This window comes from Triturus cristatus, chromosome 7 (assembly GCF_964204655.1).
Source record: "Triturus cristatus chromosome 7, aTriCri1.1, whole genome shotgun sequence".
NCBI lineage: Eukaryota > Metazoa > Chordata > Amphibia > Caudata > Salamandridae > Triturus > Triturus cristatus.
In genome coordinates this window covers 140,578,390-140,598,402 of record NC_140590.1, presented here as the reverse complement: position 1 = coordinate 140,598,402, position 20,013 = coordinate 140,578,390, and the positions used below count along the sequence as shown (strand labels likewise).

Here is a 20,013-nt window from a genome sequence, read left to right as displayed (position 1 = left end):
CTGAAGCAGTTCTGCTGACATGGTTCCCTGGCTCTAGAGCAGCTCTGCTGACCTGGTTCTCTCCATCTAAAGCAGCTCTACTGACCTGGTTTCTCTGGCTCTGCAGCAGCTCTGCAGACTTGGTTCTATGGCTCTGAAGCAGTTCTGCTGACATAATTAATCCAAAATGGTCGCACACTGCTGACCTACCTACGTGTTACCCCAAAGAACTGTGGTCCCTGTAGTCAGCGTCGGCGAGTACACCTATGCTCGTGTCGTGAGTGCAAGTGTGAATAGCGTGTGCCATCCCTGGACACGTGTTTCGAGGTTGTTGCCTCTCGTCAGCAGGGAGTAGGAAAGAGTGCAGGGTTGCTGTGTAGGCTGCTAAAAACATTATCAGGTATGTACCTCTCGTAGCAACGCAGGTGCGTAACCTAAGCCCGTCGGCTTCCCGGCTCAAAGAGCCACTAAATAACTAATCCAAAATGGTCGCACACTGCTGACCTACCTACGTGTTACCCCAAAGAACTGTGGTCCCTGTAGTCAGCGTCGGCGAGTACACCTATGCTCGTGTCATGAGTGCAAGTGTGAATAGCGTGTGCCATCCCTGGACACGTGTTTCGAGGTTGTTGCCTCTCGTCAGCAGGGAGTAGGAAAGAGTGCAGGGTTGCTGTGTAGGCTGCTAAAAACATTATCAGGTATGTACCTCTCGTAGCAACGCAGGTGCGTAACCTAAGCCCGTCGGCTTCCCGGCTCAAAGAGCCACTAAATAACTAATCCAAAATGGTCGCACACTGCTGACCTACCTACGTGTTACCCCAAAGAACTGTGGTCCCTGTAGTCAGCGTCGGCGAGTACACCTATGCTCGTGTCGTGAGTGCAAGTGTGAATAGCGTGTGCCATCCCTGGACACGTGTTTCGAGGTTGTTGCCTCTCGTCAGCAGGGAGTAGGAAAGAGTGCAGGGTTGCTGTGTAGGCTGCTAAAAACATTATCAGGTATGTACCTCTCGTAGCAACGCAGGTGCGTAACCTAAGCCCGTCGGCTTCCCGGCTCAAAGAGCCACTAAATAACTAATCCAAAATGGTCGCACACTGCTGACCTACCTACGTGTTACCCCAAAGAACTGTGGTCCCTGTAGTCAGCGTCGGCGAGTACACCTATGCTCGTGTCGTGAGTGCAAGTGTGAATAGCGTGTGCCATCCCTGGACACGTGTTTCGAGGTTGTTGCCTCTCGTCAGCAGGGAGTAGGAAAGAGTGCAGGGTTGCTGTGTAGGCTGCTAAAAACATTATCAGGTATGTACCTCTCGTAGCAACGCAGGTGCGTAACCTAAGCCCGTCGGCTTCCCGGCTCAAAGAGCCACTAAATAACTAATCCAAAATGGTCGCACACTGCTGACCTACCTACGTGTTACCCCAAAGAACTGTGGTCCCTGTAGTCAGCGTCGGCGAGTACACCTATGCTCGTGTCGTGAGTGCAAGTGTGAATAGCGTGTGCCATCCCTGGACACGTGTTTCGAGGTTGTTGCCTCTCGTCAGCAGGGAGTAGGAAAGAGTGCAGGGTTGCTGTGTAGGCTGCTAAAAACATTATCAGGTATGTACCTCTCGTAGCAACGCAGGTGCGTAACCTAAGCCCGTCGGCTTCCCGGCTCAAAGAGCCACTAAATAACTAATCCAAAATGGTCGCACACTGCTGACCTACCTACGTGTTACCCCAAAGAACTGTGGTCCCTGTAGTCAGCGTCGGCGAGTACACCTATGCTCGTGTCGTGAGTGCAAGTGTGAATAGCGTGTGCCATCCCTGGACACGTGTTTCGAGGTTGTTGCCTCTCGTCAGCAGGGAGTAGGAAAGAGTGCAGGGTTGCTGTGTAGGCTGCTAAAAACATTATCAGGTATGTACCTCTCGTAGCAACGCAGGTGCGTAACCTAAGCCCGTCGGCTTCCCGGCTCAAAGAGCCACTAAATAACTAATCCAAAATGGTCGCACACTGCTGACCTACCTACGTGTTACCCCAAAGAACTGTGGTCCCTGTAGTCAGCGTCGGCGAGTACACCTATGCTCGTGTCGTGAGTGCAAGAGTGAATAGCGTGTGCCATCCCTGGACACGTGTTTCGAGGTTGTTGCCTCTCGTCAGCAAGGAGTAGGAAAGAGTGCAGGGTTGCTGTGTAGGCTGCTAAAAACATTATCAGGTATGTACCTCTCGTAGCAACGCAGGTGCGTAACCTAAGCCCGTCGGCTTCCCGGCTCAAAGAGCCACTAAATAACTAATCCAAAATGGTCGCACACTGCTGACCTACCTACGTGTTACCCCAAAGAACTGTGGTCCCTGTAGTCAGCGTCGGCGAGTACACCTATGCTCGTGTCGTGAGTGCAAGTGTGAATAGCGTGTGCCATCCCTGGACACGTGTTTCGAGGTTGTTGCCTCTCATCAGCAGGGAGTAGGAAAGAGTGCAGGGTTGCTGTGTAGGCTGCTAAAAACATTATCAGGTATGTACCTCTCGTAGCAACGCAGTCGCGTAACCTAAGCCCGTCGGCTTCCCGGCTCAAAGAGCCACTAAATAACTAATCCAAAATGGTCGCACACTGCTGACCTACCTACGTGTTACCCCAAAGAACTGTGGTCCCTGTAGTCAGCGTCGGCGAGTACACCTATGCTCGTGTCGTGAGTGCAAGTGTGAATAGCGTGTGCCATCCCTGGACACGTGTTTCGAGGTTGTTGCCTCTCGTCAGCAGGGAGTAGGAAAGAGTGCAGGGTTGCTGTGTAGGCTGCTAAAAACATTATCAGGTATGTACCTCTCGTAGCAACGCAGGTGCGTAACCTAAGCCCGTCGGCTTCCCGGCTCAAAGAGCCACTAAATAACTAATCCAAAATGGTCGCACACTGCTGACCTACCTACGTGTTACCCCAAAGAACTGTGGTCCCTGTAGTCAGCGTCGGCGAGTACACCTATGCTCGTGTCGTGAGTGCAAGTGTGAATAGCGTGTGCCATCCCTGGACACGTGTTTCGAGGTTGTTGCCTCTCGTCAGCAGGGAGTAGGAAAGAGTGCAGGGTTGCTGTGTAGGCTGCTAAAAACATTATCAGGTATGTACCTCTCGTAGCAACGCAGGTGCGTAACCTAAGCCCGTCGGCTTCCCGGCTCAAAGAGCCACTAAATAACTAATCCAAAATGGTCGCACACTGCTGACCTACCTACGTGTTACCCCAAAGAACTGTGGTCCCTGTAGTCAGCGTCGGCGAGTACACCTATGCTCGTGTCGTGAGTGCAAGTGTGAATAGCGTGTGCCATCCCTGGACACGTGTTTCGAGGTTGTTGCCTCTCGTCAGCAGGGAGTAGGAAAGAGTGCAGGGTTGCTGTGTAGGCTGCTAAAAACATTATCAGGTATGTACCTCTCGTAGCAACGCAGGTGCGTAACCTAAGCCCGTCGGCTTCCCGGCTCAAAGAGCCACTAAATAACTAATCCAAAATGGTCGCACACTGCTGACCTACCTACGTGTTACCCCAAAGAACTGTGGTCCCTGTAGTCAGCGTCGGCGAGTACACCTATGCTCGTGTCGTGAGTGCAAGTGTGAATAGCGTGTGCCATCCCTGGACACGTGTTTCGAGGTTGTTGCCTCTCGTCAGCAGGGAGTAGGAAAGAGTGCAGGGTTGCTGTGTAGGCTGCTAAAAACATTATCAGGTATGTACCTCTCGTAGCAACGCAGGTGCGTAACCTAAGCCCGTCGGCTTCCCGGCTCAAAGAGCCACTAAATAACTAATCCAAAATGGTCGCACACTGCTGACCTACCTACGTGTTACCCCAAAGAACTGTGGTCCCTGTAGTCAGCGTCGGCGAGTACACCTATGCTCGTGTCGTGAGTGCAAGTGTGAATAGCGTGTGCCATCCCTGGACACGTGTTTCGAGGTTGTTGCCTCTCGTCAGCAGGGAGTAGGAAAGAGTGCAGGGTTGCTGTGTAGGCTGCTAAAAACATTATCAGGTATGTACCTCTCGTAGCAACGCAGGTGCGTAACCTAAGCCCGTCGGCTTCCCGGCTCAAAGAGCCACTAAATAACTAATCCAAAATGGTCGCACACTGCTGACCTACCTACGTGTTACCCCAAAGAACTGTGGTCCCTGTAGTCAGCGTCGGCGAGTACACCTATGCTCGTGTCGTGAGTGCAAGTGTGAATAGCGTGTGCCATCCCTGGACACGTGTTTCGAGGTTGTTGCCTCTCGTCAGCAGGGAGTAGGAAAGAGTGCAGGGTTGCTGTGTAGGCTGCTAAAAACATTATCAGGTATGTACCTCTCGTAGCAACGCAGGTGCGTAACCTAAGCCCGTCGGCTTCCCGGCTCAAAGAGCCACTAAATAACTAATCCAAAATGGTCGCACACTGCTGACCTACCTACGTGTTACCCCAAAGAACTGTGGTCCCTGTAGTCAGCGTCGGCGAGTACACCTATGCTCGTGTCGTGAGTGCAAGTGTGAATAGCGTGTGCCATCCCTGGACACGTGTTTCGAGGTTGTTGCCTCTCGTCAGCAGGGAGTAGGAAAGAGTGCAGGGTTGCTGTGTAGGCTGCTAAAAACATTATCAGGTATGTACCTCTCGTAGCAACGCAGGTGCGTAACCTAAGCCCGTCGGCTTCCCGGCTCAAAGAGCCACTAAATAACTAATCCAAAATGGTCGCACACTGCTGACCTACCTACGTGTTACCCCAAAGAACTGTGGTCCCTGTAGTCAGCGTCGGCGAGTACACCTATGCTCGTGTCGTGAGTGCAAGTGTGAATAGCGTGTGCCATCCCTGGACACGTGTTTCGAGGTTGTTGCCTCTCGTCAGCAGGGAGTAGGAAAGAGTGCAGGGTTGCTGTGTAGGCTGCTAAAAACATTATCAGGTATGTACCTCTCGTAGCAACGCAGGTGCGTAACCTAAGCCCGTCGGCTTCCCGGCTCAAAGAGCCACTAAATAACTAATCCAAAATGGTCGCACACTGCTGACCTACCTACGTGTTACCCCAAAGAACTGTGGTCCCTGTAGTCAGCGTCGGCGAGTACACCTATGCTCGTGTCGTGAGTGCAAGTGTGAATAGCGTGTGCCATCCCTGGACACGTGTTTCGAGGTTGTTGCCTCTCGTCAGCAGGGAGTAGGAAAGAGTGCAGGGTTGCTGTGTAGGCTGCTAAAAACATTATCAGGTATGTACCTCTCGTAGCAACGCAGGTGCGTAACCTAAGCCCGTCGGCTTCCCGGCTCAAAGAGCCACTAAATAACTAATCCAAAATGGTCGCACACTGCTGACCTACCTACGTGTTACCCCAAAGAACTGTGGTCCCTGTAGTCAGCGTCGGCGAGTACACCTATGCTCGTGTCGTGAGTGCAAGTGTGAATAGCGTGTGCCATCCCTGGACACGTGTTTCGAGGTTGTTGCCTCTCGTCAGCAGGGAGTAGGAAAGAGTGCAGGGTTGCTGTGTAGGCTGCTAAAAACATTATCAGGTATGTACCTCTCGTAGCAACGCAGGTGCGTAACCTAAGCCCGTCGGCTTCCCGGCTCAAAGAGCCACTAAATAACTAATCCAAAATGGTCGCACACTGCTGACCTACCTACGTGTTACCCCAAAGAACTGTGGTCCCTGTAGTCAGCGTCGGCGAGTACACCTATGCTCGTGTCGTGAGTGCAAGTGTGAATAGCGTGTGCCATCCCTGGACACGTGTTTCGAGGTTGTTGCCTCTCGTCAGCAGGGAGTAGGAAAGAGTGCAGGGTTGCTGTGTAGGCTGCTAAAAACATTATCAGGTATGTACCTCTCGTAGCAACGCAGGTGCGTAACCTAAGCCCGTCGGCTTCCCGGCTCAAAGAGCCACTAAATAACTAATCCAAAATGGTCGCACACTGCTGACCTACCTACGTGTTACCCCAAAGAACTGTGGTCCCTGTAGTCAGCGTCGGCGAGTACACCTATGCTCGTGTCGTGAGTGCAAGTGTGAATAGCGTGTGCCATCCCTGGACACGTGTTTCGAGGTTGTTGCCTCTCGTCAGCAGGGAGTAGGAAAGAGTGCAGGGTTGCTGTGTAGGCTGCTAAAAACATTATCAGGTATGTACCTCTCGTAGCAACGCAGGTGCGTAACCTAAGCCCGTCGGCTTCCCGGCTCAAAGAGCCACTAAATAACTAATCCAAAATGGTCGCACACTGCTGACCTACCTACGTGTTACCCCAAAGAACTGTGGTCCCTGTAGTCAGCGTCGGCGAGTACACCTATGCTCGTGTCGTGAGTGCAAGTGTGAATAGCGTGTGCCATCCCTGGACACGTGTTTCGAGGTTGTTGCCTCTCGTCAGCAGGGAGTAGGAAAGAGTGCAGGGTTGCTGTGTAGGCTGCTAAAAACATTATCAGGTATGTACCTCTCGTAGCAACGCAGGTGCGTAACCTAAGCCCGTCGGCTTCCCGGCTCAAAGAGCCACTAAATAACTAATCCAAAATGGTCGCACACTGCTGACCTACCTACGTGTTACCCCAAAGAACTGTGGTCCCTGTAGTCAGCGTCGGCGAGTACACCTATGCTCGTGTCGTGAGTGCAAGTGTGAATAGCGTGTGCCATCCCTGGACACGTGTTTCGAGGTTGTTGCCTCTCGTCAGCAGGGAGTAGGAAAGAGTGCAGGGTTGCTGTGTAGGCTGCTAAAAACATTATCAGGTATGTACCTCTCGTAGCAACGCAGGTGCGTAACCTAAGCCCGTCGGCTTCCCGGCTCAAAGAGCCACTAAATAACTAATCCAAAATGGTCGCACACTGCTGACCTACCTACGTGTTACCCCAAAGAACTGTGGTCCCTGTAGTCAGCGTCGGCGAGTACACCTATGCTCGTGTCGTGAGTGCAAGTGTGAATAGCGTGTGCCATCCCTGGACACGTGTTTCGAGGTTGTTGCCTCTCGTCAGCAGGGAGTAGGAAAGAGTGCAGGGTTGCTGTGTAGGCTGCTAAAAACATTATCAGGTATGTACCTCTCGTAGCAACGCAGGTGCGTAACCTAAGCCCGTCGGCTTCCCGGCTCAAAGAGCCACTAAATAACTAATCCAAAATGGTCGCACACTGCTGACCTACCTACGTGTTACCCCAAAGAACTGTGGTCCCTGTAGTCAGCGTCGGCGAGTACACCTATGCTCGTGTCGTGAGTGCAAGTGTGAATAGCGTGTGCCATCCCTGGACACGTGTTTCGAGGTTGTTGCCTCTCGTCAGCAGGGAGTAGGAAAGAGTGCAGGGTTGCTGTGTAGGCTGCTAAAAACATTATCAGGTATGTACCTCTCGTAGCAACGCAGGTGCGTAACCTAAGCCCGTCGGCTTCCCGGCTCAAAGAGCCACTAAATAACTAATCCAAAATGGTCGCACACTGCTGACCTACCTACGTGTTACCCCAAAGAACTGTGGTCCCTGTAGTCAGCGTCGGCGAGTACACCTATGCTCGTGTCGTGAGTGCAAGTGTGAATAGCGTGTGCCATCCCTGGACACGTGTTTCGAGGTTGTTGCCTCTCGTCAGCAGGGAGTAGGAAAGAGTGCAGGGTTGCTGTGTAGGCTGCTAAAAACATTATCAGGTATGTACCTCTCGTAGCAACGCAGGTGCGTAACCTAAGCCCGTCGGCTTCCCGGCTCAAAGAGCCACTAAATAACTAATCCAAAATGGTCGCACACTGCTGACCTACCTACGTGTTACCCCAAAGAACTGTGGTCCCTGTAGTCAGCGTCGGCGAGTACACCTATGCTCGTGTCGTGAGTGCAAGTGTGAATAGCGTGTGCCATCCCTGGACACGTGTTTCGAGGTTGTTGCCTCTCGTCAGCAGGGAGTAGGAAAGAGTGCAGGGTTGCTGTGTAGGCTGCTAAAAACATTATCAGGTATGTACCTCTCGTAGCAACGCAGGTGCGTAACCTAAGCCCGTCGGCTTCCCGGCTCAAAGAGCCACTAAATAACTAATCCAAAATGGTCGCACACTGCTGACCTACCTACGTGTTACCCCAAAGAACTGTGGTCCCTGTAGTCAGCGTCGGCGAGTACACCTATGCTCGTGTCGTGAGTGCAAGTGTGAATAGCGTGTGCCATCCCTGGACACGTGTTTCGAGGTTGTTGCCTCTCGTCAGCAGGGAGTAGGAAAGAGTGCAGGGTTGCTGTGTAGGCTGCTAAAAACATTATCAGGTATGTACCTCTCGTAGCAACGCAGGTGCGTAACCTAAGCCCGTCGGCTTCCCGGCTCAAAGAGCCACTAAATAACTAATCCAAAATGGTCGCACACTGCTGACCTACCTACGTGTTACCCCAAAGAACTGTGGTCCCTGTAGTCAGCGTCGGCGAGTACACCTATGCTCGTGTCGTGAGTGCAAGTGTGAATAGCGTGTGCCATCCCTGGACACGTGTTTCGAGGTTGTTGCCTCTCGTCAGCAGGGAGTAGGAAAGAGTGCAGGGTTGCTGTGTAGGCTGCTAAAAACATTATCAGGTATGTACCTCTCGTAGCAACGCAGGTGCGTAACCTAAGCCCGTCGGCTTCCCGGCTCAAAGAGCCACTAAATAACTAATCCAAAATGGTCGCACACTGCTGACCTACCTACGTGTTACCCCAAAGAACTGTGGTCCCTGTAGTCAGCGTCGGCGAGTACACCTATGCTCGTGTCGTGAGTGCAAGTGTGAATAGCGTGTGCCATCCCTGGACACGTGTTTCGAGGTTGTTGCCTCTCGTCAGCAGGGAGTAGGAAAGAGTGCAGGGTTGCTGTGTAGGCTGCTAAAAACATTATCAGGTATGTACCTCTCGTAGCAACGCAGGTGCGTAACCTAAGCCCGTCGGCTTCCCGGCTCAAAGAGCCACTAAATAACTAATCCAAAATGGTCGCACACTGCTGACCTACCTACGTGTTACCCCAAAGAACTGTGGTCCCTGTAGTCAGCGTCGGCGAGTACACCTATGCTCGTGTCGTGAGTGCAAGTGTGAATAGCGTGTGCCATCCCTGGACACGTGTTTCGAGGTTGTTGCCTCTCGTCAGCAGGGAGTAGGAAAGAGTGCAGGGTTGCTGTGTAGGCTGCTAAAAACATTATCAGGTATGTACCTCTCGTAGCAACGCAGGTGCGTAACCTAAGCCCGTCGGCTTCCCGGCTCAAAGAGCCACTAAATAACTAATCCAAAATGGTCGCACACTGCTGACCTACCTACGTGTTACCCCAAAGAACTGTGGTCCCTGTAGTCAGCGTCGGCGAGTACACCTATGCTCGTGTCGTGAGTGCAAGTGTGAATAGCGTGTGCCATCCCTGGACACGTGTTTCGAGGTTGTTGCCTCTCGTCAGCAGGGAGTAGGAAAGAGTGCAGGGTTGCTGTGTAGGCTGCTAAAAACATTATCAGGTATGTACCTCTCGTAGCAACGCAGGTGCGTAACCTAAGCCCGTCGGCTTCCCGGCTCAAAGAGCCACTAAATAACTAATCCAAAATGGTCGCACACTGCTGACCTACCTACGTGTTACCCCAAAGAACTGTGGTCCCTGTAGTCAGCGTCGGCGAGTACACCTATGCTCGTGTCGTGAGTGCAAGTGTGAATAGCGTGTGCCATCCCTGGACACGTGTTTCGAGGTTGTTGCCTCTCGTCAGCAGGGAGTAGGAAAGAGTGCAGGGTTGCTGTGTAGGCTGCTAAAAACATTATCAGGTATGTACCTCTCGTAGCAACGCAGGTGCGTAACCTAAGCCCGTCGGCTTCCCGGCTCAAAGAGCCACTAAATAACTAATCCAAAATGGTCGCACACTGCTGACCTACCTACGTGTTACCCCAAAGAACTGTGGTCCCTGTAGTCAGCGTCGGCGAGTACACCTATGCTCGTGTCGTGAGTGCAAGTGTGAATAGCGTGTGCCATCCCTGGACACGTGTTTCGAGGTTGTTGCCTCTCGTCAGCAGGGAGTAGGAAAGAGTGCAGGGTTGCTGTGTAGGCTGCTAAAAACATTATCAGGTATGTACCTCTCGTAGCAACGCAGGTGCGTAACCTAAGCCCGTCGGCTTCCCGGCTCAAAGAGCCACTAAATAACTAATCCAAAATGGTCGCACACTGCTGACCTACCTACGTGTTACCCCAAAGAACTGTGGTCCCTGTAGTCAGCGTCGGCGAGTACACCTATGCTCGTGTCGTGAGTGCAAGTGTGAATAGCGTGTGCCATCCCTGGACACGTGTTTCGAGGTTGTTGCCTCTCGTCAGCAGGGAGTAGGAAAGAGTGCAGGGTTGCTGTGTAGGCTGCTAAAAACATTATCAGGTATGTACCTCTCGTAGCAACGCAGGTGCGTAACCTAAGCCCGTCGGCTTCCCGGCTCAAAGAGCCACTAAATAACTAATCCAAAATGGTCGCACACTGCTGACCTACCTACGTGTTACCCCAAAGAACTGTGGTCCCTGTAGTCAGCGTCGGCGAGTACACCTATGCTCGTGTCGTGAGTGCAAGTGTGAATAGCGTGTGCCATCCCTGGACACGTGTTTCGAGGTTGTTGCCTCTCGTCAGCAGGGAGTAGGAAAGAGTGCAGGGTTGCTGTGTAGGCTGCTAAAAACATTATCAGGTATGTACCTCTCGTAGCAACGCAGGTGCGTAACCTAAGCCCGTCGGCTTCCCGGCTCAAAGAGCCACTAAATAACTAATCCAAAATGGTCGCACACTGCTGACCTACCTACGTGTTACCCCAAAGAACTGTGGTCCCTGTAGTCAGCGTCGGCGAGTACACCTATGCTCGTGTCGTGAGTGCAAGTGTGAATAGCGTGTGCCATCCCTGGACACGTGTTTCGAGGTTGTTGCCTCTCGTCAGCAGGGAGTAGGAAAGAGTGCAGGGTTGCTGTGTAGGCTGCTAAAAACATTATCAGGTATGTACCTCTCGTAGCAACGCAGGTGCGTAACCTAAGCCCGTCGGCTTCCCGGCTCAAAGAGCCACTAAATAACTAATCCAAAATGGTCGCACACTGCTGACCTACCTACGTGTTACCCCAAAGAACTGTGGTCCCTGTAGTCAGCGTCGGCGAGTACACCTATGCTCGTGTCGTGAGTGCAAGTGTGAATAGCGTGTGCCATCCCTGGACACGTGTTTCGAGGTTGTTGCCTCTCGTCAGCAGGGAGTAGGAAAGAGTGCAGGGTTGCTGTGTAGGCTGCTAAAAACATTATCAGGTATGTACCTCTCGTAGCAACGCAGGTGCGTAACCTAAGCCCGTCGGCTTCCCGGCTCAAAGAGCCACTAAATAACTAATCCAAAATGGTCGCACACTGCTGACCTACCTACGTGTTACCCCAAAGAACTGTGGTCCCTGTAGTCAGCGTCGGCGAGTACACCTATGCTCGTGTCGTGAGTGCAAGTGTGAATAGCGTGTGCCATCCCTGGACACGTGTTTCGAGGTTGTTGCCTCTCGTCAGCAGGGAGTAGGAAAGAGTGCAGGGTTGCTGTGTAGGCTGCTAAAAACATTATCAGGTATGTACCTCTCGTAGCAACGCAGGTGCGTAACCTAAGCCCGTCGGCTTCCCGGCTCAAAGAGCCACTAAATAACTAATCCAAAATGGTCGCACACTGCTGACCTACCTACGTGTTACCCCAAAGAACTGTGGTCCCTGTAGTCAGCGTCGGCGAGTACACCTATGCTCGTGTCGTGAGTGCAAGTGTGAATAGCGTGTGCCATCCCTGGACACGTGTTTCGAGGTTGTTGCCTCTCGTCAGCAGGGAGTAGGAAAGAGTGCAGGGTTGCTGTGTAGGCTGCTAAAAACATTATCAGGTATGTACCTCTCGTAGCAACGCAGGTGCGTAACCTAAGCCCGTCGGCTTCCCGGCTCAAAGAGCCACTAAATAACTAATCCAAAATGGTCGCACACTGCTGACCTACCTACGTGTTACCCCAAAGAACTGTGGTCCCTGTAGTCAGCGTCGGCGAGTACACCTATGCTCGTGTCGTGAGTGCAAGTGTGAATAGCGTGTGCCATCCCTGGACACGTGTTTCGAGGTTGTTGCCTCTCGTCAGCAGGGAGTAGGAAAGAGTGCAGGGTTGCTGTGTAGGCTGCTAAAAACATTATCAGGTATGTACCTCTCGTAGCGACGGGCTCTAGGTTACGCACCTGCGTTGTTACGAGAGGTACCAGACCTGATATGATTTTAACAGCCTACACTAGCAACCCTACACTCTTCCTACTCCCTGCTGACGAGAGGCAACAACCTCGAAACACGTGTCCAGGGATGGCTAACGCTACTCTGACTTGCACGCACCACTGAGCATAGGCATACCCGCCGACGCTGACTACAGGGACCACAGTTCATTGGGGTAACACGTTGGTAGGTAAGCAGTGTGCGACCATTTTGTTCAGTTATTTAGTGGCTCCCTGAGCCCCGAGAGCCGACGGGCTCTAGGTTACGCACCTGCGTTGTTACGAGAGGTACCAGACCTGATATGATTTTAACAGCCTACACTAGCAACCCTACACTCTTCCTACTCCCTGCTGACGAGAGGCAACAACCTCGAAACACGTGTCCAGGGATGGCTAACGCTACTCTGACTTGCACGCACCACTGAGCATAGGCGTACCCGCCGACGCTGACTACAGGGACCACAGTTCATTGGGGTAACACGTTGGTAGGTAAGCAGTGTGCGACCATTTTGTTTAGTTATTTAGTGGCTCCCTGAGCCCCGAGAGCCGACGGGCTCTAGGTTACGCACCTGCGTTGTTACGAGAGGTACCAGACCTGATATGATTTTAACAGCCTACACTAGCAACCCTACACTCTTCCTACTCCCTGCTGACGAGAGGCAACAACCTCGAAACACGTGTCCAGGGATGGCTAACGCTACTCTGACTTGCACGCACCACTGAGCATAGGCGTACCCGCCGACGCTGACTACAGGGACCACAGTTCATTGGGGTAACACGTTGGTAGGTAAGCAGTGTGCGACCATTTTGTTTAGTTATTTAGTGGCTCCCTGAGCCCCGAGAGCCGACGGGCTCTAGGTTACGCACCTGCGTTGTTACGAGAGGTACCAGACCTGATATGATTTTAACAGCCTACACTAGCAACCCTACACTCTTCCTACTCCCTGCTGACGAGAGGCAACAACCTCGAAACACGTGTCCAGGGATGGCTAACGCTACTCTGACTTGCACGCACCACTGAGCATAGGCGTACCCGCCGACGCTGACTACAGGGACCACAGTTCATTGGGGTAACACGTTGGTAGGTAAGCAGTGTGCGACCATTTTGTTTAGTTATTTAGTGGCTCCCTGAGCCCCGAGAGCCGACGGGCTCTAGGTTACGCACCTGCGTTGTTACGAGAGGTACCAGACCTGATATGATTTTAACAGCCTACACTAGCAACCCTACACTCTTCCTACTCCCTGCTGACGAGAGGCAACAACCTCGAAACACGTGTCCAGGGATGGCTAACGCTACTCTGACTTGCACGCACCACTGAGCATAGGCGTACCCGCCGACGCTGACTACAGGGACCACAGTTCATTGGGGTAACACGTTGGTAGGTAAGCAGTGTGCGACCATTTTGTTTAGTTATTTAGTGGCTCCCTGAGCCCCGAGAGCCGACGGGCTCTAGGTTACGCACCTGCGTTGTTACGAGAGGTACCAGACCTGATATGATTTTAACAGCCTACACTAGCAACCCTACACTCTTCCTACTCCCTGCTGACGAGAGGCAACAACCTCGAAACACGTGTCCAGGGATGGCTAACGCTACTCTGACTTGCACGCACCACTGAGCATAGGCGTACCCGCCGACGCTGACTACAGGGACCACAGTTCATTGGGGTAACACGTTGGTAGGTAAGCAGTGTGCGACCATTTTGTTTAGTTATTTAGTGGCTCCCTGAGCCCCGAGAGCCGACGGGCTCTAGGTTACGCACCTGCGTTGTTACGAGAGGTACCAGACCTGATATGATTTTAACAGCCTACACTAGCAACCCTACACTCTTCCTACTCCCTGCTGACGAGAGGCAACAACCTCGAAACACGTGTCCAGGGATGGCTAACGCTACTCTGACTTGCACGCACCACTGAGCATAGGCGTACCCGCCGACGCTGACTACAGGGACCACAGTTCATTGGGGTAACACGTTGGTAGGTAAGCAGTGTGCGACCATTTTGTTTAGTTATTTAGTGGCTCCCTGAGCCCCGAGAGCCGACGGGCTCTAGGTTACGCACCTGTGTTGTTACGAGAGGTACCAGACCTGATATGATTTTAACAGCCTACACTAGCAACCCTACACTCTTCCTACTCCCTGCTGACGAGAGGCAACAACCTCGAAACACGTGTCCAGGGATGGCTAACGCTACTCTGACTTGCACGCACCACTGAGCATAGGCGTACCCGCCGACGCTGACTACAGGGACCACAGTTCATTGGGGTAACACGTTGGTAGGTAAGCAGTGTGCGACCATTTTGTTTAGTTATTTAGTGGCTCCCTGAGCCCCGAGAGCCGACGGGCTCTAGGTTACGCACCTGCGTTGTTACGAGAGGTACCAGACCTGATATGATTTTAACAGCCTACACTAGCAACCCTACACTCTTCCTACTCCCTGCTGACGAGAGGCAACAACCTCGAAACACGTGTCCAGGGATGGCTAACGCTACTCTGACTTGCACGCACCACTGAGCATAGGCGTACCCGCCGACGCTGACTACAGGGACCACAGTTCATTGGGGTAACACGTTGGTAGGTAAGCAGTGTGCGACCATTTTGTTTAGTTATTTAGTGGCTCCCTGAGCCCCGAGAGCCGACGGGCTCTAGGTTACGCACCTGTGTTGTTACGAGAGGTACCAGACCTGATATGATTTTAACAGCCTACACTAGCAACCCTACACTCTTCCTACTCCCTGCTGACGAGAGGCAACAACCTCGAAACACGTGTCCAGGGATGGCTAACGCTACTCTGACTTGCACGCACCACTGAGCATAGGCGTACCCGCCGACGCTGACTACAGGGACCACAGTTCATTGGGGTAACACGTTGGTAGGTAAGCAGTGTGCGACCATTTTGTTTAGTTATTTAGTGGCTCCCTGAGCCCCGAGAGCCGACGGGCTCTAGGTTACGCACCTGCGTTGTTACGAGAGGTACCAGACCTGATATGATTTTAACAGCCTACACTAGCAACCCTACACTCTTCCTACTCCCTGCTGACGAGAGGCAACAACCTCGAAACACGTGTCCAGGGATGGCTAACGCTACTCTGACTTGCACGCACCACTGAGCATAGGCGTACCCGCCGACGCTGACTACAGGGACCACAGTTCATTGGGGTAACACGTTGGTAGGTAAGCAGTGTGCGACCATTTTGTTCAGTTCTGCTGACATGGTTCCCTGGCTCTAGAGCAGCTCTGCTGACCTGGTTCTCTACCTCTAAAGCAGCTCTACTGACCTGGTTTCTCTGGCTATGCAGCAGCTCTGCAGACCTGGTTCTCTGGCTCTAGAGCAACTCTGTTGACCTGGTTCTTAGGCTCTGAAGCAGTTCTGCTGACATGGTTCCCTGGCTCTAGAGCAGCTCTGCTGACCTGGTTCTCTCCCTCTAAAGCAGCTCTACTGACCTGGTTTCTCTGGCTATGCAGCAGCTCTGCAGACCTGGTTCTCTGGCTCTAGAGCAACTCTGTTGACCTGGTTCTTAGGCTCTAGACCAGCTCTACTGACCTGGTTCTCTGGCTCTAAAGCAGATCTGCTGACCTGGTTCTATGGCTCTAAAGCAGCTCTGCTGATTTGGTTCTCTGGCTCTAGAGTAGCTCTGCTGACCTGGTGCTCTGGCTCAAAATCAGCTCTGCTAACCTGGTTCTCTGGCTCTAAAGCAGCTCTGCTGGCCTGGTTCTCTGGCTCTAAAGCAGCTCTGCTGACCTGGTTCTCTCCCTCTAAAGCAGCTCTGCGGACCTGGTTTCTCTGGCTCTACAGCAGCTCTGCTGACCTGGTTCTCTGGCTCTAGAGCAGCTCTGCTGACCTAGTTCTTAGGCTCTAGAGCAGCTCTGCTGACCTGGTTCTCTGGCTCTACAGCAGCTCTGCTGACCTGGTTTTCTGCACTCACGATGCACGCACCCGACTTCGCGAAAATATATTTAAAAATAATATAAGTTTATTATAAGTACAAATATATTATTTTGATGAATATCTTACATAATCTCTTGCCTTAATATGTATATTAAAGACACATATCATTTAAAAAAAAAAAAAAGGCAAAAGGCGCCCAGGGTGCGCGGATCCAGCCGGAAAAAATAAAAAACCCGAAGCACGGGCTACCGCACTCCATTAATATTTGGGGGCAAAATCTTTATAAATTAATGGGGGAGGGGGGCTGCGTGGCCCCCCTCCTGGAGCCCTCGAGGGCCCTGGGGACCGCCACCCCCCAGGGCCGGCTCCTACAGTGTCCTGGGGTGCCCACCCCCAGGACACTGTTGTTTACTATGAAAGGGCGGGAGTCTCCCGCCCTCCCATAGCAAACTTCGTTAGGATTTTAGGAAACCTGCTCTCTCTTTCAAAATCCAAACAATATTGCTTTTCCACACGGGGAGCTGCATGTCACAGCTCCCCATGTGGAAAATTCAATGCCGGCTCCCGAAGGATGCTGGGAGCCGGCTGGGTCGTGGGGGCGTTGGGGCCCAAAAATGGAAAAGATTAAATTAAAAATAAAGTTTTGAAAATATAGTTTAAAAAATATTTTACAAAATATAAAAAAAAATTACAAATTTACATTTAAAAAAAAAAAACAATAAAAACAAATAATATTTTTTAATTTTTAAAAGAATTAATTGAAAAAATAAGTTAAAAAATGGTGATAAAAATATTTTTAAAAAACATAATTAAAGGAATTGACACACTAAAATAGAAAAATTTAGAAATCCAATGAAAATCATTAAACATCATAGCTTTAGAGATAAGTTATAGATAGGAATTAGCATTTAAAAAACCTTTGAAATTCACTGAAAAAAACATAGGTTTCATGCACGTTATAATTAGGAATTGGCATTTAAAAAACCTTTGAAATCCACTGAAAAAACCATAGGTTTCATGCACGTTATAGTTAGGAATTGGCATTTAAAAAACCTTAGAAATTCACCAAAAAAACCCATAGGTTTCAGGGGCGTTATAGTTAGCTGGACATTTCCCTCGTACAAAACCCTAGAAATTCCCCCGTTATAGTTAGTTCAGCTAACTATAACTCGCGCCCCCGCAATGCACTGCTGATGACGTCACATATTACATCACTCATGACATGGTCAGTGACATCACTCATGACATCACTGATGACATCTCAAATGATATCACTGATGAAATCATCCATGTGATAAATTAGTGCATCTTCTCACACCCTACTATAACCTTTGATCCACAGACTCAAAATTTCAGACGGCCATTCTCAAAACCATAGATACTCCAATACCAATAACTACATACCCACTCATTGACTCTTAGGTCTACACACACATCCACTCACTCACCTGTACAGTCACTCATACTTACAGTCACTTAGTACAGGACTATCATATGCATTTATACACCTATATAGACACTCACACACCGCTAATCATCCATAGAGGCACTCACACACCTAGTCAGTCATGTAAATATTTAATCACACTCCCATTTAGTCACCTATACAAATATACACATACAAGTTCACTTACACATAAAAATAGTACCACATTCTTAAGCTGTTATACAATTACTGATACAAGCACACATTCATCCATACAGCCGCTCTCACAATCACACACGCTCAAATATAGCCAGTTATATACTCTTACACACATATATACTGCCTTTCACATATGTAGTTACTCACATATGTACCACTGAGATATACATTCAATCACTAACACACCCATACATATACTCACCCAACCATACAGTCCAATACAGATGCACTCTTAAAACCATGCACCCATAGAATCACCCACTCACACATCTATGCACAGAGTCACACACACCCCACCCACACAAACACTCAGGCACCCATACAGATACTCAGACAACCAATCAATAACCCATATAGACACTCATATAGCTATTCACAAAACCATGCAGCCACTTATACACCAACAAACAGACAGATACAGACATTCACACAGTTTAGTCACTAGTCTGCAGTAAGATACGTTTAATGACTCACTTATAGAGTCAGTCACGCTCCTACAAAATCATCCATTCACACACTTATACACCCACTCATTCTTCCATAGGCCTTTCCCTATATATATTAAACATATTTAAACTTTACAGAAGCACAGACTCACTGGATGACGTCATCAGTGATGTCATCAGTGATGTCACTGATAATGTCATGAGTGATGTAATATGTGACGTCATCAGCAGTGCATTGCGGGGGCACGAGTTATAGTTAGCTGAACTAACTATAATCGGGGAATTTCTAGGGTTTTGTACGAGGGAAATGTCCAGCTAACTATAACACCCCTGAAACCTATGTTTTTTTTAGTGAATCTGTAAGGTTTTTTAAATGCCAATTCCTAACTATAACGTGCATGAAACCTATGGTTTTTTCAGTGAATTTCAAAGGTTTTTTAAATGCCAATTCCTAACTATAACGTGCATGGACCCAATGGTTTTTTCAGTGAATATATAAATATATATATATATATATATATATATATATATATATATATATATATATATATATATATATATATTCGACAATCCAGTTCAAGCTGTTTATGAAGAGGCGCTGATATATATATATTTTTTTATATATATATATATATATATATATATATATATATATATATATATATATATATATGTATATATATATACATACATGGATTTAAGTATTGCTTATTTATACTTACCCTCATGCCATTTCTGTAGTTGCTCTTCTGGCTACCATATTATGTAGCAGGATAGTTAAAATGCAACATTCAGGAAAATACCGATTAGAGGTCTACTTGATGACTTCCAGTTTTTGAAGATGTGAGCAGTAAGTGGGTCTTTTAGCCTCCCTCTCCCTCAGCCTAAGGCTATGGAGGCTTGAGTTCCCCCTCTAAAAATGTTACTCCGTACGCCTGAATAAGAGACCTTAAGGGGTTCAATAGAGGAGAGAACATGAAGTATCTGAGAATTACAAATATAGGCATTTGTTATAGAAAGTAGGAATGGGAAGCAAGGGAACGCCTTGTGTGTATTAGTGAATAAGGGGTGTGTCAGTGGAAGGAGGGTGTGAGAAAGTGCATCTGAGTGAGAGTATGTGAGACAGAGGGCAGTATATTAGAGAAAAGCATGCGAAATAGGGTGAGACTAGAAGATAGCTGAAAAGGAGTTATGAGGAAGGAAAAAATTAGCTCCTTCCCATGCCTAGAAAGGGCTATATGGGATGAATCCTCTGCAGAAGCATCTGAACATGTATAAGGAATCAGGAGAGAAGGCACCCAATAGGTTGGTGGCTCTCTATCTGTGATGATCATAAAGTTTGGCTTGCTTTACGTGCAATGCCTGCAACCCCTTTGTGAAGCACAATGCTTTGAAAAGGTGCAAAACATATTGCCGATGATGTCCTGCACGAGGGACCAGTGAACACTATCTTCCTACATACTTTTAAAAGGATGAAAAGCGGAGTATTCATGCCGAGATTTGCACTGGTGCCCTAAGTAGCTATTAGGAGGATCTGCTGGAGTTTGGTGGAGTAGGAAGACCATTGTAAATCAGTGGTGTTTCTGTCCGACCAAACTTGCGGTTGTCCTGCTCTGTTAGAGTTGTGAAAGCAATGGGTTTGCACCAGAAGGGTCTTAGCTGGCTTTGCCAGCATAAACCTTTGACCTGACATAGCCTATCTGCAACAGAGCTGTCAGGTCACGGTTACTGTTGACCAACCCCAGGCAAACTTCAAGACTTTTGCTACCTGAGACTGCTATGCGAGACATGGTGGTCCCTTATAGGAAATACACAAAGTGACCCATAGCGCAGGCAGAAAAATACCTGCTTGTTAGGGACATAATCTTCTTTGTTTTCAAAAAACAAACTTACAAGTTGGGTGTTGGTTTCCTGAAGACAAAAAGAATTTGCTAAACAGGCACAAAAAACATAGCACTTTCTCAGCAAA

At 49.7% G+C, this 20,013-nt stretch overlaps 1 protein-coding gene across 1 annotated transcript in view; it reads left to right on the top strand.

Moving 5' to 3' along the window:
- Positions 1-20,013, top strand: part of LOC146809052 (uncharacterized) — a 477,319-nt gene that overhangs the window by 419,824 nt on the left and 37,482 nt on the right. The window lies entirely within an intron of this gene.